This window comes from Bos grunniens, chromosome 4, assembly GCF_055505025.1.
Source record: "Bos grunniens cultivar Pamir isolate PY7600 chromosome 4, Bosgru_T2T1.0, whole genome shotgun sequence".
Classification (NCBI taxonomy): domain Eukaryota; kingdom Metazoa; phylum Chordata; class Mammalia; order Artiodactyla; family Bovidae; genus Bos; species Bos grunniens.
In genome coordinates, this window is record NC_141168.1 from 21778141 (window position 1) to 21795027 (window position 16887).

Below are 16887 nucleotides of genomic sequence, written 5' to 3' on the forward strand. Positions count from 1 at the left end.
CAAGATCTCAATTACTGATTAGATATGGAAACCCCTTTCCAGTACAGAGGGCTGTGAAATTTAACACTGAGGAAGAATGACCCTTCCAACTTCAAGCTTTGAAAGAAAAATATGTAATGTCGGACCCAGACATGTATCATATGTATACATGAACTTCCATTTCCAGAACTTCCATTTCCTTAAATATGAAATAGAAATAACACCTGCTTTATAAAGTTCCTATGATCTAGTGGTATAAGAGACATTTAATAAGTGTTTGTTGATAAACACTTGTTATGTTGATAAACATATGGGTGGATGAACTAATGTAGTCTTTCTGGGCTTGTTTCCTTATTCTAAACTGGCCACGCTTAATTTACAAAGAAATCTGGAGGATTAAAGAGCATCAAGTGTTTTTAAAATGTTTTTGACACCCGCCCCTCTCAGTTCTTTGTACAACTTGGTTTCTATGTACCACTCTACTCTCCCTCAGTAAAATGATTGAGCATGAGGGCTTAAGGCTGGGGATTTCAGAGCTTGCCTGAAACTTGCCCCGATTCCATCATTTGACCCCACTATGCCTTAGTTCATCCATAAAAGGGGATCGCTAGTAGGATCCATTTCATAGAGCTGCCATGAGGTTAAATAAGGGAATATATGTAAAATGTTTAGAGAAACGCCTTGCATAAGGAAAAATTCAGTCAATATTACCTGTAACCATTGTTGATGCTGTAATTATTAGGACCCCTTCATTCATGGAGCCTGCCTAGTGGATGAGACAGACTGTAGTGCAAAGCTGGAGAAATGAGCGTAATAGCGGTATGCTATGGATGCAAGGCAGCAGACATCTTTATTCACCACCTTCGTCACCTCCTCCATGGAGTCTTCAGTTCGTCACTGTTTCGACATACACAGAAGTTTACAGGCATAATTCAAAGACTTCCCTGGTGACACAGTGGATGAGAATCACCTGCCAGTGCAGGGGACATGGGTTTGATCCCTGGTGCGGGAAGATGCCACATGCCACGGAGCAACAAAGGCCGCGTGGCCCCACTGCCGAGCCTGCGTGCCACCTGCAGCCCTCACGCCGAGAGCCCTGCCAGCCTGTGTGCCACCACTCCTGCAGCTCTCACGCGAGAGCCCTGCTCCTCAACAAGGGAAGCCACTGCGGTGGCAAGCCTGTGTATCACAGCCGAGAGTAGCCCTGCTCACTGCAACCAGTGAAAGCCCTCACAAAGCAATGAAGACCCAGAGCAGCCAAAAATAAATACATTAAAAAATTATAAATAAAAATAATACCCAAGGTTTCATCTGAGGAGCACACTGCCTAATGTGTCTCATGATGGTCCCATGATGCTTTGATTAAAGCACATGTTTGAGAAGCCATATCACACTGTTGGCTCAAATTGAGCTTTTGGTTAAATAAGACCCCCAGAGCCATTTTACACCAACTGCTGCCAAGTTACATGTTCCCCATCTTGTATTTTTATAATTCATTTTTGGAACTAAAAACAAGACCTTGCATTTATCCTTATTACATGCCACATTGCTGGTTTTGGCCCAGCACTGCAGCACATCAAGATAATGAATCTTGATTCTGTCAGTGATCTTATATCTCATTTCTAGCCCCTCCAGACTTGTGTCACAAGCACATTTGATCAGCATACTTATTACATCCTCATGCAAGACACCAATAAAAATGCTGACCAAGACAAGGCTAAGAGAATAGCCCAATATTTCTGGAATTGCAGAACATACTTAAATGTGTCCACTAATCATCTGGGGTATAATTGATTAGACAGCTTTGAGCTCATTGAGTAGTACCCCTATTTCACTATTTTGTTCAAAAATGTCCTGATGAGGACCTCCCAGGTGGCACTAGTGGTAAGAACCTGCCTGCCAACGCAGGAGATGTAAGAGATGTGCGTTCGATCCCTGAGTTGGGAAGATCTCCTGGAGGAGGAAATGGCTATCCACTCCAGTATTCTTGCCTGGAAAATCCCATGGACAGAAGAGCCTGGTGGGCTACAGTCCACAGTGTAGCAAAGAGTTGGGCATGACTGTTGGCACTTAGCATGCACGCCTTGTTGATATTAAGATACACTGGATCTACAGTATCATTGAATATCATTTTAAATTTTCCTGGAGTGCTGCTATGCTATGCTATGCTATGCTAAGTCACTTCAGTCATGTCTGACTCTGTGCGACCCCATAGACGGCAGCCACCAGGCTCCCCCATCCCTGAGATTCTCCAGGCAAGAACACTGGAGTGGGTTGCCATTTCCTTCTCCAATGCATGAAAGTGAAAAGTGAAAGCGAAGTCGCTCAGTCGTGTCCGACTCCTAGCGACCCCATGGACTGCAGCCCACCAGGCTCCTCCATCCATGGGACTCTCAAGGCAAGAGTACTGGAGTGGGGTGCCACTGCCTTCTCCGGGAGTGCTGCTATCTCCTTTGAATTTGATGAGACTATTGATGTCTATATCCAGATTGTCAAAGAACAACATAGGGCATATAGTTTAATAGATTATTTAAGAATAAAGTTATGTCATTTGATTATCATTCTTGTAGTCCCATTTTAGGTTTTTATTTGAAGGGTGCATTTATTATCTGCTGTAAAAAAAAAAAAAAAAAAAAGAGTTTCCCAAACCCCAGTGACTTAAGACAATAGAAATTTATTTCTCACTCACAAAAAGTCATGCGAAGTTCTCCTGGTTGACAGTCTGCTTTCCATGTGTAATTCAGGAAATGTTTCTTCCATGTTATGGATTCACCCTTTTCTTGGTCCTTGGAGTCCTCTATATTCAGCAGCTAATGGAGAGAAAGGAGAGATGATGACAGGGGCAGGGTTCTGTGGTCCAGGCTGGGAAGTAGTACATATCACCTCTGCATATTTCACTGGGTAGAATTCAGTCACATAACCGCCTCTACCTGCATGGGAAGTTGGGAAATGTGGTCTAATTATGTGCCCAGCAAAAAGACGAAATGACTTAGATGTACAGTAAACCCAGCTCTAAAACAGACAGCAGACATAATTTAGGTGGGAGCCACATATTATTCCAGATCAAATACGAAGCTAAACCTGTGACTAGAGGAGTTCAATGGATCAAAAGTTTAAAAAGCCTGACTCTAATTCCAAGTCTACCATTTTTGGTTAAATATAGACTTGGAGAAAACACAGAACTGTAAGATTTCGGGGACCATGAGAGCACAGTCTTAACTCATTTTATCCATTGCTGTACCCCCAGCCCTAGCCCAGGGCCTGGCATGTAGTTGGTACAATAAAGATTTGTTCAACTGTTGAGTGAATCAATGAATAATCTTATATGCAAGGACAAGGAAATCAGACTTCATGCCACAGACCACAAGAAGACCATTAACTGTTGTAAAGCCTGGAAGTCTTGTGGTCACAGCAGCATTTTAGAAAGTTACATTTGAGAGATATCTTAGAGCTCTTGGAGGGAACTACATTAGGGGGCTACTGCAGCAGTCTTAACATGAGGACTTAAGAGTGTGGGGAAGAAAATATAAAGCACAGGTAAAAGGACTTCTGATTATGATGGTATGGCAGGCTAACATAACTTGAAAGCTCTTCCTTCCTAAGTATATCTAGGATTACAGGATAAAATATAACAAAAACAAATTTTTAAGCAAAGTTAAGATCATAGGAAAGAAAAAGAAATCACAGAAGGAGGAAGAATGAAACCAAAGAAGTTAGTATATGAACTGATGCTCCTTTTGCCCTCAGAACTGAAGTGAGTCACAGATCTTCACCAATCTTGGAACCTGGATTTTATTAATAATGAACCAAGGATATAAACCTGCAAAAGATGGGGATGAAAATAAGACTCCCACAGGAAGCCAAGATCCTTGATAGGCCTGAACCATCAGGGAGAGTATTGACCAGAAAAAAAATGTTCTAACCAGCACAGCAAGAGGACATGAACATTTATTTGGCTCCCTTAGTGGAAAAGAAGTCTTTCCTGAGAATTTGAAACCCGGGAACAACTCTACAGATGAATTTGTTTTTTCAAATTGCCCTACTGGAATGGCCCAGAAACTTCCAAGCCAAGAAATTAATGTAAAAACTGGTCCCCGTCTAGTAATATTTTGGGAGTGTCTGGCGTAGGCAGTTATAAAAGACACGCTAGAGAAACATTTCACAATTTAGAATACAGGTAGTTTCACAGAAATAAGCAAGTCCCACACGAGATGAGCTCACAATAAAAGAAATTACAAAACACTGGAGGGACAAATCCATCATGGGCAAGAGTCAGTAGAAATTATGAACAGGGACTTCCCTGGCGGTCCAGCAGTTAGGACCGAGCTTCCACTGCAGGGATGGTAGGTTCAGTCCCTGGCTGAGGGACTACGATTGTGCATGCTCCATGGCATGGTCAAAAAGTGTTTTTAAAAAAGAAACAAAAGATACTTCAGACAACAGAATTTACCTCCATCACTTCCCATCTCCCAAGGAATTGAGCTACTAAAACACTCTGAAAGAGAAAATGAAATAAGCATGCTCAAAATGACTGCAGACATTACAAAAGGAAAAGTGAAAGTGAAGTCACTCAGTCGTGTCCGACTCTCTGTGACCCCATGGACTGTAGCCCACCATGCTTCTCCATCCATGGAATTTTCCAGGCATGAGTACTGGAGTGGGTTGCCATTTCCTTGTCCAGGGGATCTTCCAGACCCAGGGATTGAACTCAGGTCTCCCGCATTGCAGGCAGACGCTTTACCATCTGAGCCACCAGGGAATCTAAAAGGAAATCTATGGAAAGAAAGAAATCTATGAAAGAAAGAAAATGAAAGAAAGGAAAGAAAGAAGAGAGAGAGGAAGGTAGGAAAAAAGGAATAAAGAAAAGGTAGATTTAAAGAACTGAATAGAAGGGGGTGGGGGAGAATGTATATATGTATATATTTGGCTGAGTCCCTTGGCTGTTCACCTGAGACTATTACAACATTGTTAATTGGCTATACTCCAATACAAAATAAAAAGTTCAAAAGAAAAAAATAAAGAACTGAATAGAAAGCTTAGAAACAAAATATAGTTATTGGAATTAAAAACTCGATGGATAGACAGTAGATTAGATGCAATCTATTGAAGAAGAATTAGTAAATGAGCAGACCAAGCTAAAGCAACATACCAGAATACAGCCCAGAGAAACAATGAAATGGAAAACTTGGAAGGGAAGTGAAGATAGAAAATGTAGAAATCATGAGAAGTTTCAATTAAGTCTAAAAAGATTTCTACAGGAATTTCCTGGCAGTTCAGTGATCAGGACTCAATGCTTTCACTGCCCAGGACCTGGGTTCAATCTCTGGTGGGGGTACTAAGCCACGAGTCACAGCCAAAATTTTAAAAATAATAATAAAATAAATTAAAGGATTTCTAGAAAATAAGGAGAGAGAAAGGTGCCAAGGCAATAATGAAAAAGATAATGAATGGTGAGAATTTTCTAATTTGATTAAAAAAAATAAAAAGAGTCCTCCCAGTGAAGCAGCAGGTACTACAGTTTGCCAAGAACATCATCTTTGTGATGTACCCTACCTACCATCCGATGAGTGTTCTCAGGGAACTTAAAGCCATCTGGACAGAGTTGTCATTAGCCAAATCAGATGACTCTGGCCAGGTGACATATTGTTTCATTTTGTTCTTTAAGGGATGGAGAGTAGCAGTCATTTTGTCTCTCTGTACACAACATGTGATTTCTCTTGGAAGCGTCTGAGGCTTAAAAAGAAAGGGAGGGGTCCTGCTGCTCAGAACCTCCAATTGCGATCATCAGTCTGGGAGTGTGCAGCTATAGAGGAATAGCCTGAGGGGAGTGGATGCATAGAGCCAACGTGCACGTCTAAGCATTTTTCTGTAGCTCTACACTGTCAGGTATGTATGTGTACATACAAAGAGTTTTAAGTACATAAACGTGCTGTCCTCTTTTACTGGGTCACACCCTAAATTGGAATTTGAGACTTTCTCCATAGGCTTTCACTGATCTTACACCTCCAGTAAGAGATTTTTGGACTTCATCCTATCTGTTCAGATATAACTCCCTTATTATTCTCTGCGTTTAAGGGAAATGTTTGCTGTGGGTTTTTGATGGTGGTGATGGTGGTTTTTAAAGCAGGAAAGACCTCTGCCTTCACTCCTTTCCCTTTAACAGGCACATCAAGGAGAAGGATTTACATTACCATTTCCCATGACAGGCACCACCATCAGTTCAGTTCAGTTGCTCAGTCGTGTCCGACTCTTTGCAACCCCATGAATTGCAGCACGCCAGGCCTCCCTGTCCATCACCAACTCCTGGAGTTCACCCAAACTCACGTCCATCAAGTCGGTGATGCCATCCAGCCATCTCATCCTCTGTCGTCCCCTTCTCCTCCTGCCCCCAATCCCTCCCAGCATCAGGGTCTTTTCCAGTGAGTCAACTCTTGGCATGAGGTGGCCAAAGTACTGGAGTTTCAGCTTTAGCATCATTCCTTACAAAGAACACCCAGGACTGATCTCCTTTAGAATGGACTGGTTGGATCTTCTTGCAGTCCAAGGGACTCTCAAGAGTCTTCTCCAACACCACAGTTCAAAAGCATCAATTCTTCAGTGCTCAGCTTTCTTCATAGTCCAACTCTCACATCCATACATGACTACTGGAAAAACCATAGCCTTGACTAGACGGACCTTTGTTGGCAAAGTAACGTCTCTGCTTTTGAATATGCTATCTAGGTTGGTCATTACTTTCCTTCCAAGGAGTAAGCGTCTTTTAATTTCATGGCTGCAATCACCATCTACAGTGATTTTGGAGCCCCCAAAAATAAAGTCTGACACTGTTTCCTCTGTTTCCCCATCTATTTCCCATGAAGTGATGGGACCAGATACCATGATCTTCGTTTTCTGAATGGCTTTAAGCCAACTTTTTCACTCTCCTCTTTGACTTTCATCAAGAGGCTTTTGAGTTCCTCTTCACTTTCTGCCATAAGGGTGGTGTCATCTACACCACCAAAGGCAGGAAGAATCTAGAACCAAAACCCTTTGAAGAGGGGCTTTTTAAAAAGTGCTATCACTGGCAAATCCATTAATAATCCCAGGGAAATAAAAATAGAATCTCGGTAATAAATTCTGACCATTTTTCTCCTTTCTTTTCCTTTGTGCTTCACCTAGTTTCACTTGCTCCTAGGATCCCCTGTATAGAGACATCACACTCTGCACTTCAGACCAGAGTTCCCGGTGCAAAATGGCTGCTCAGACGCTTTAGCTGGGCGGGCTTTGTGCAGAAGCTCTGCACTCGACCCTGCAGTGCAAGATGGTGGCAACGGGACGTGTGCAGAGATTCTGCACCCAGCACTGCAATCAGAAGCTTAAGTAGCACAGCTGTGTTCCGAAAGCACCCCTTGAGATCCTATAAGGCAGCCTCACCCACAGCCTGTCTGGAGAGGTGTACTCTACAGCAGGAGACCACACTTCTCCGTTCTTAGATCAGAGAATAAAGAAAGCTTTCCTGGGACTTCCCTGGCAGTCCAGAGGTTAAGACTCCATGCTCCCAATGCAGGGGGCATGGGTCCAACATCTGGCCAGGGAAAGAAGATCCTGCATGCTGCAGGACATGGCCAAAAACAAACCCAAAGCTTTCCTTTGCTTCTGAACTGAACTCTGCCTCATTCTACTGTCTCAAAGGACACCAGCAGGTGGACCCTTGTTAGGTCCCAACCTTAAAAGGTCAGTAACAGTAGGACACTGTATCTACTCATTCTTCTCCATTCTGGGATTTTAAGTAGTTCTTGTAGATATCTGATCAGTGTCCCTGTGGATTTTTTTTTTTTTTTTTTCCTGTTAGTATGGTAAAGAATCCACCTGCCAGGACAGGAGACTCAAGTTCGATTCCTGGGTTGGGAAGATCCCCTGGAGAAGGAAGTGGCAACCCATTCCAGTATTCTTGCCTGGGAAATCCCATGGATGGAGGAGCCTGGCAGGCTACAGTCCATGGGGATGAAAACAAGTTGGACACGACTTAGCAGCTAAACAACAAGCAATCAAAGTAATGTGATCAGTTTCCCAGATGGCAGTCATCAGGGTCCCTAAAATAGTTCTCCATAGGGTACTGCTCAGGGACTCAATCAGACCCCTCATAAAATGGATCCCAGCTGTGCTCTCAGATACCAGCTTTCAGAGGACTGTTCAGAGCTTCCAGGTTTACACACAGCACTTCTCCAGCCCTGAAGCTCACTCTCCCCTGAGCATCACACATTGCCTGTCCAGGGAAGCAGCATGAACACTGTCTTACCTTAAACGATTTCCCTAATTACTCAGTGGTTCCCTCTGAGTGGCTTGTTATATATCCCTACTTCCCAGCAGTGCTCAACCTCAGGCAGCCATGGAACTTCACAAAAAGTTTTAAATTCAGCTTTAAAATCCCTTAGGGCAATAGGATGGTGTGTAAATTAAGTCCCAGAAGCAGTCCAAGGGACATCTTAGTACTTGGACTAAGGACAGAAAATTGCTTCTGCTGAGAGAATCAAGTTCCACCTAGACACACACACACCCCCCAAGAGAAAGAGAGAGGCCATTCCTTTAGAAGTGTTTGACTGTTATTTAAATAAGTGAGCTATGTGATATGCACACACTCAGCAGATTATATGCATATATGGTATTACCACCCAAGTTTAAGTTCTAAGGTTTACTTCAATATTTCACCCTTCTGAACTCAGTTATTCAAATAGACTGAATGGTGTTTGTTAATGTGCAATAAGTTTTTCCATCAAGACTCTCCAAATAGATTAATGTGTCTAAATTTTGAATTATGTGCTGTGACAATGTGACATATCAATATTAAAGCACTTCAAAGAGACACATTTGTGTCACATCTATTTGGCACCAAATATCTTAATGAAAGTTGAAAACAGTGAGTCACAAATGCTAGTTTTCTACATACCCAGATGGTTGGCATTGTCGGAAGTGTCTGGGTGGTACAAAATGATTCACTGTTAAAAAAATAAAATGAATAAGTTTTCTTATGAATTTTGGAAAGAAATAAAAACCTGGCTGCTTTGATAGGATTTTTAAGAAATAACTCTTCATAGGAAATATTTTATCTAATAATTACCTTATTCTATCTGATGATACACAAAGCTCTAAGTGGGTCCATTTTCTCTGTAAGCCTCCCCTTATGCTATGCAGGCTCAAGAAGAATTTGTTTCACTGTGTTATGACCAGTTTTGCTTGTGTAAGTCTCTGGTAATGTCACTGTTGCATATTAGTAGCTCTTTAAATTTTAATAATTTTAATATAAATAATTTTATATAATACATTTTATATGTGATATTCCAGAAAAACATCTACTTCTGCTTTATTGACTACGCCGAAGCGTTTGACTGTGTGGGTCACAACAAACTGTGGAAAATTCTTCAAGAGCTGGGAATACCAGACCACCTTACCTGCCTCCTAAGAAATCTGTATGCAGGTCAAGAAACAACAGTTAGAACTGGATGTGGAACAACGGACTGGTTCAAAATTGGGAAAGGAGTACATTAAGGCTGTATATTGTCACCTTGCTTATTTAACTTCTGTGCAGAGTACATCATGTGAAATGCTGGGCTGGATAAAGCAACAAGCTGGAAACAAGATTTTCAGGAGAAATATCAATAACCTCAGTTATGCAGATCACCCTTTTGGCAGAAAGGAAAGAGGAACTAAAGAGCCTCTTGATGAAAGTGAAAGAGAAGAGTGAAAAAGCTGGCTTGAAACTCAATATTCAAAAAATGAAGATCATGGCATCTGGTCCCATCACTTCATGGCAAATAGATGGGGAAACAATGGAAACCGTGAGAGACTTTATTTTGGGGGGCTACAAAATTGCTGCAGATGGTGACTACAGCCATGAAATTAAAAGACTCTTTCTCTTTGGAAGAAAAGCTATGACCAACCTATAGCAGATTAATAAGCAGAGACATTACTTTGCCAACAAAGGTCCATCTACTCATAGCAATGGTTTTTCCAGTAGTCATGTATGGATGTGAGAGTTGAACCATAAAGAAGGCTGAGTGCTGAAGGACTGATCCTTTTGAACTGTGGTGTTGGAGAAGACTCTTGAGAGTACCTTAGACTGCAAGGAGATCAAACAAAAGTCCATCCTAAAGGAAATCAGTCCTGAATATTCACTGGCAGGACTGATGCTGAAGCTCCAATACTTTGGCCACCTGACATGAAGAATGGACTCATTGGAAAAGACCCTGATGATGGGAAAGATTGAAGGCAGGAGGAGAAGGGGATGACAGAGGATGAGATGGTTGGATGGCATCACCAACTCGATGGACATGAGTTTGAGCAAGCTCCAGGGGTTGGTGATGGACAGAGAAGCCTAGTGTGCTGCAGTCATAGGGTCATAAAGAGTTGGACACTCTGAGCAACTGAACTAAACTGAATATAAATAATTTTATGTAATATGTTTTATATGTGATATTTTGTAATAATATAACATACCAAGCTTATAATATATAAATTATATAATATAAATTGTTATATAATTACTATATCATTTCAGTTCAGTTCATAGCCTTGACTAGATGGACCTTTGTTGGCAAAGTAACGTCTCTGCTTTTCAATATGCTATCTAGGTTGGTCATAACTTTTCTTCCAAGGAGTAAGCATCTTTTAATTTCATGGCTGCAATCACCATCTGCAGTGATTTTGGAGCCCCAAAAAATAAAGTCTGACACTGTTTCCACTGTTTCCCCATCTATTTCCCATCAAGTGATGGGACCAGATGCCATGATCTTTGTTTTCTGAATGTTGAGCTTTAAGCAAACTTTTTCACTCTCCTCTTTGACTTTCATCAAGAGGCTTTTGAGTTCCTCTTCACTTTCTGCCATATGGGTGGTGTCATCTGCATATCTGAGGTTATTGATATTTCTCCTGGCAATCTTGATTCCAGCTTGTGCTTCTTCCAGCCCAGCATGTCTCATGATATACTCTGCATATAAGTTAAATAAGCAGGGTGACAATATACAGCCTTGATGTACTCCTTTTCCTATTTGGAACCAGTCTGTTGTTCCATGTCCAGTTCTAACTGTTGCTTCCTGACCTGCACATATGTTTCTCAAGAGGCAGGTCAGGTGGTCTGGTATTCCCATCTCTTTCAGAATTTTCCACAGTTTATTGTGATCCACACAGTCAAATGCTTTGGCATAGTCACTATATCATTTATGTGTAATAATTATCATATAATTTAATATAATGTAGCAGGCTATTGGGGCTGTCCTGGTGGCTCAGTGGTAAAGAATCCACCTGCAGTGCAAGAGCTGTAGGAGACTTGAGTTCAATCCCTGAATTGGGAAGATCGCCTGGAGGAGGGCATGGCAACCCACTCCAGTATTCTTTCCTGGAGAATCCCATGGATGGAGGAGCTTGATGGGCTACAGTCCATAGCGTTGCAAAGAGCTGGACACAATTGAAGCAACTTAGCTTGCATGCATGCACAGCAGACATTATTAAGCACCCAATATGTGTAACACTTTAAAAGATTTATAAAATCTAGCCCTTGACTTCAAGAAATCTATGATTTTATCAGAGAGAGGATTTTGAGTTCTTCGATGGTTTCCAGGAGAGATGTTTCCCCTAACCACCCCTGGGTTCTTGTCTCATCCCTTACTCCTCCCTTTGGAGGAATGAGTTACCATATGTAATTTCCAGAGTACTGACTGGGATGAGCCACTTACTTCTTGCCCATTCAGGAGCCCAGTCTTCTAACCCTGCCTGTGACTGGAGAGGCATCTGTCATGTTCTGGGGTTTCGTGTGTTAGGAAGACTTTTGTTGCAACACAGAGAAGCACCTTTCTTCAGAACCAGTTTTATTAGTAATAAAATGTTGTTTTGATCTTATCTGCCACTCCTTCCTCTCTCTCCTTCACTTCAGAACTCAGGTGGAGAGGAGAAGGGTGTAATTTCATGGGGCCCCTTCCAATCTCAACAAGGATAAGACTGGCAACAGGTAATTATAATACAAAGCACACTGTGATCAGCGCAGGGTGAGTTGGATGAGTTCCAACTTCGAGTAAGGTTGTTAGCAAAACACCAGTCACTTCTGTCAACAGAATTGCAAAGAAGCAGGATCAGCTCGGGAACATCCATGCCAGGGGCCTCCTGCTTCAGAACTTCCTGTGGTAATTTTATCATGTATAGCCTAAATTTAATCAATAGATTTCATTATCACTAACTAAATCTATACATACATAAATTGAGTTATTAAGTGATTTTGACTTAGAGTTTTTTGTTTGTTTGTTTCTTGCCACTGGCTGTAAAACTTTAGCATGTTCTTCTCTGGTGGTCCAGTGGCTAAGACTCCACATTTCCAGTGGAGGAGACCTGGGTCTGGTCTCTGATCAGGAAACTAGATCCCATATGCAGCAACTAAAGATAACTGCATGCCATAACTAAGACCTGACACAGCCAAATAAATAAATATTTTTAAAAAATTAACATGTGATTGTGTGGTGGTGGCCAGAGTAAATAACTGGTAGAGAGAAAAGAAAAAAACTGATGGGAAATAAACCTAGAGAGGTAGTTTGGGGCTAGAGGTGAAGGATCCTACATGTGTTGTGTGTGTTTGGGTCTTTATGCTTTAGGGCATTGGCACCATTAAAAGTGACTGAGCAGGAAAACAGCCAGCTCTGACATGTGTTTCAGGAGATGAACACAGTAGTGCTGTGTTGAATATCAGGTGCAGCGCAGTGGGGTGAAACTGGAAGTAAAGAGGGAGAAGTAAGGAGGGAGGGGATAAGGAGGGGATAAGGAGGGGATAAGGAAGTAAGGAGGGAGACCTATCAGGAAATTATGGCATTAAATAATGAGGGAAGAGGTCAGATCTTGAACTAGAGGGTATCAGAGGGTATAAAAAGGAAAGAAGAAACACAAAAGATACATGTTTTCAACAAATTGACAGAACTTGACTACTAATCAAATATGGGCCAAAAAAAAAAACAGGAAAGAGTGAAAGATTCTCCAACATTTTGAGCTGATGCGATTAGAAACTGTTTCTGTTTCTTAATTAACAGAAATAGGAAGTTAATGGTCAGCAGGGAAAAGGAGTTTAGATTTGAACCTGTTAAGTTATGACCAACCTAGATAGCATATTCAAAAGCAGAGACATTACTTTGCCAACAAAGATTCACCTAGTCAAGGCTATGGTTTTTCCTGTGGTCATGTATGGATGTGAGAGTTGGACTGTGAAGAAAGCTGAGCACCGAAGAATTGATGCTTTTGAACTGTGGTGTTGGAGAAGACTCTTGAGAGTCCCTTGGACTGCAAGGAGATCCAACCAGTCCATTCTGAAGATCAACCCTGGGATTTCTTTGGAAGGAATGATGCTAAAGCTGAAACTCCAGTACTTTGGCCACCTCATGCGAAGAGTTGACTCATTGGAAAAGACCCTGATGCCGGGAGCGATTGGGGGCAGGAGGAGAAGGGGACGACAGAGGATGAGATGGCTGGATGGCATCACAGATTCGATGGACATGAGTCTGAGTGAACTCTGGGAGTTGGTGATGGACAGGGAGGCCCAGTGTGCTGTGATTCATGGGGTCGAAAAGAGTCGGACACGACTGAGCGACTGAACTGAACTGAACTGAACTGAAGATCAACACACTGGGAGAACATGAGGGCGGAAGCTTCCAGCCAGGAGTTGGTGAAGCCAGATAGGAGCCATGAGGGTTGTCAGAGCGAGAGAGGAGGTTTCAGAAACGAGTCACTTGGACAGAAGACTCAAAGCCATGAGACTGGATGAGTTTTCCAAGAAGAAACGTGCAGAAGAAAGGATGGAGAACAGGGTCAAGGGCAGATTCTTAGGGGAAACTTATTTGGAAATCCAAATAACTTCCTCCAAAGAGGAAGGGGAGGAGACACAGGGATAAAGGAGAGGATAAGAAATGAATAAAGTTGAGAATTTCCCAGGCATGGAGACAACGGTTGGAAGTGGCAGAGCAGGGCTGATCATATAAGGTGGCTAAGCAGAATGAGAATAAAACAAAAATCACTGCCTTTGGTAACTGGCTGACTGCTGCTGCTGCTAAGTCACTTCAGTCGTGTCCGACTCTGTGCGACCCCATGGACTGCAGCCTACCAGGCTTCTCCATCCATGGGATTCTCCAGGCAAGAACACTGGAGTGGGTTGCCGTTTCCTTCTCCATGAACACTGGAATATTGACCTTTAAAAACTTACTATGGAGGTATAAGAGCTGAAGCCTAATTGCAAGAAGTAAGAAGGGAGCCAGTGGTATCAGAAAGAAAGCAGTTGACAAAGGCGACTTTTTAAAGAAGTTTTATAATGGACAGAGATAGAGTGAAGGCCCTTGCTCTGGGAGGTGTGAGGAAGCAGTCTAGAGGACCAGTGGTTTTGTTTATGTTTGTGGTTTGTTTTTTTTTTTTTTTTTTTTCTATTTTATTTTCGTTTTGGGGTTGGTTAGCTGGTTTTGGATAGGAAAAACTTACATGTGATTACAATCAGGGAGCAAGATCCATTGGCGGAGATAAAGAGAGGAAAGTAAGAGGCACAGTCTGTGAAACAGAGCAAAGCTTTAGTGCAGGTGGAGGAACTCCAGTCAAGAGACTGCTGCTGCTGCTGCTAAGTTGCTTCAGTCGTGTCCGACTCTGTGCGACCCCATAGACAGAAGCCCACCAGGCTCCACCGTCCCTGGGGTTCTCCAGGCAAGAACACTGGAGTAGGTTGCCATTTCCTTCTCCAATGCATGAAAGTGAAAAGTCAAAGTGAAGTCGCTCAGTCGTGTTCGACTCTTCTCGACCCCATGGATTGCAGCCCACCAGGCTCCTCGGTCCATGGGATTCTCCAGGCAAGAGTACTGGAGTGGGGTGCCATTGCCTTCTCCAGTCAAGAGACTACGATGCGTTAATTCATAAAATATGTGGAAACTAGAAACATGGTATAACATGGTCTTACTTGCAAAGCAAATGGAGATACAGACATAGATGCTAAGGATACTAAGGTGGAAAGGGGGGAGGATGGGATTAATGGGGACATTAATACAGATAACTATTGAGAATCTACTGTAAAGCACAGGGAACTCTACTCAGTGCTCTGTGGTGACCTAAATGGGAAGGAAATTTTTTAAAAAGAGGGGATATATGTAAATGTATAGCTGATTCACTTTTTTGTACAGCAGAAACTAACACATCATAAGGCAACTGTGTGTGTGTTAGTCACTCAGTCGTGTCCGACTCTTTGAGACCCCAAAGACTGTAGCCCTCCAGTCTCCTCTGTCCATGGGATTCTCCAGGCAAGAATACTGGAGTGGCCATGCCCTCCTCCAGGGGATCTTCCCAACCCAGGGATCGAACCTGGCTCTCCTGAATTGCAAGTAGATTCTTTACCATCTGAACCACCACTATACTCCTGTAAAAATTATCATTTTCTTTTATTTATTTTTTTAATTTTAATTTTATTTAATTTTCAGTTTTATTTATTTATTTTACTTTACAATACTGTATTGGTTTTGCCATACATTGACATGAATTTGCCATGGGTGCACATTTTCTTTTAAAAAAAGAGAGACTAGGATGGCAGGTTAGCCTAGGAGGCTGCTCCAAAGGCAGGTAGAAGCTGGGGAGGTAACATCAGAACCACAGAAGTCCAGGTGGACAGATGGAATGATGGAGAGACAAGGGGAGAGACCAGATGCTAGAGGTGACTGTGGGTCAACAGATAACAGAGCAGTGGGACCGAGGGGGAAGGATAGGTGGGTGGGAGCTGGGTAAGAACCGATTTCCTGTGGGTATATGCACTCTACATCTGCAAATCTCCCCACTCCACCACCTTCAGTCCCTCCCTGGCCCTCCCCCACACAAATGCCAGCCTGTCTGATATATAAAATCTTATGACTCGTGAAAGCCCGATGTCTAATTTTAATTCTAAAATTGCCTTCTACATTGCTGCTTTGTAACTTGTGTTGTTCTTAAGTATGGTATTACCCAGTGTTTTAATACTATTTTTCAATTCTAAAGAATGGATAAGGCCAAAAAGTTTATAAATAGGCTAATTCGCATTGCTCCTTTCTGTGTTTCCTCAAAAGAAAGGATGCTGGATAGAAGACATTTTTGAGATAGAATCTGTTATCAGTCTAAGTGCCCTAAGTCTGGGTGTTTCAAGAAGCTTAAATCATGGTGCAGTGCTCACGCTGCCACTTGTAAAGCCTATTTCTGCTGATAGTACCTGACTCGCCTGCTGATGAGCAAAGAACTAGAAAGCTGGAGTTATTGCAGGATGGTTTTGGCAGAAGCTTTTCTGTTTTTCTCCAGCATTGTCTGGCCTGGGTGCAAAAACTGAAGGATTGCTTGATGTTCTTTTGCTTTAGTGCTCTTTACTTATCTTCTAATGTTTCTGGTTGTTTGATTTTTATTTAGAATCAGATACTTTGGACGCTGTAGGGTAGGGAGGAAAAAGAGACCAAGAGAACCAAGATGGGATTTGAATGGAGTTTGAATTCTGGACTTTTCTGTGAAATGGATGTGTGCGTGCTGCGTTGCTTCAGTCGTGTTCTACTCTTTGCAACCCTATGTAGCCTGTCAGGCTCCTCTGTCCATGGGGATTCTCCAGGCAAGAACACTGGAGTAGGTTGCCATACCCTCGTCCTCCAGGGGATCTTCCAGACCCAGGGATCAAACCCAGGTCTCCTGTCTCCTGCAGTGGCAGGTGGATTCTTTACCACTAATACCACCCAGGATGCCTGAAAGGATAGTTCCGCAGAACGAAAACTCACTGTTTTCTTTAGAGGTAGTAAAATCCCCAGCAGAAACAAGAGCAGCAGCTTCACGGTTTCCTGTCTGTGAATACTTGGCGCTTGTGTGGTGCTTTGTGAATCCATCTCTCCAGTGAAAAGGCTGGAGAGTCCACAGAGACTGCCATCCTGGCCA

The 16887-nt window shown here is 42.5% G+C and overlaps 1 long non-coding RNA gene across 1 annotated transcript in view; it reads right to left on the reverse strand.

Annotated features, from left to right (window-relative positions):
• Window positions 1–2633: 2633 nt before the first annotated feature.
• The window catches only part of LOC147373763 (uncharacterized), a 30527-nt gene continuing 16273 nt past the window's right edge, over window positions 2634–16887 (reverse strand). Inside the window, exon 3 of the long non-coding RNA XR_015162059.1 lies at window positions 2634–2789. This is a non-coding gene — a long non-coding RNA (uncharacterized LOC147373763). The remainder of the gene's footprint in view (window positions 2790–16887) is intronic.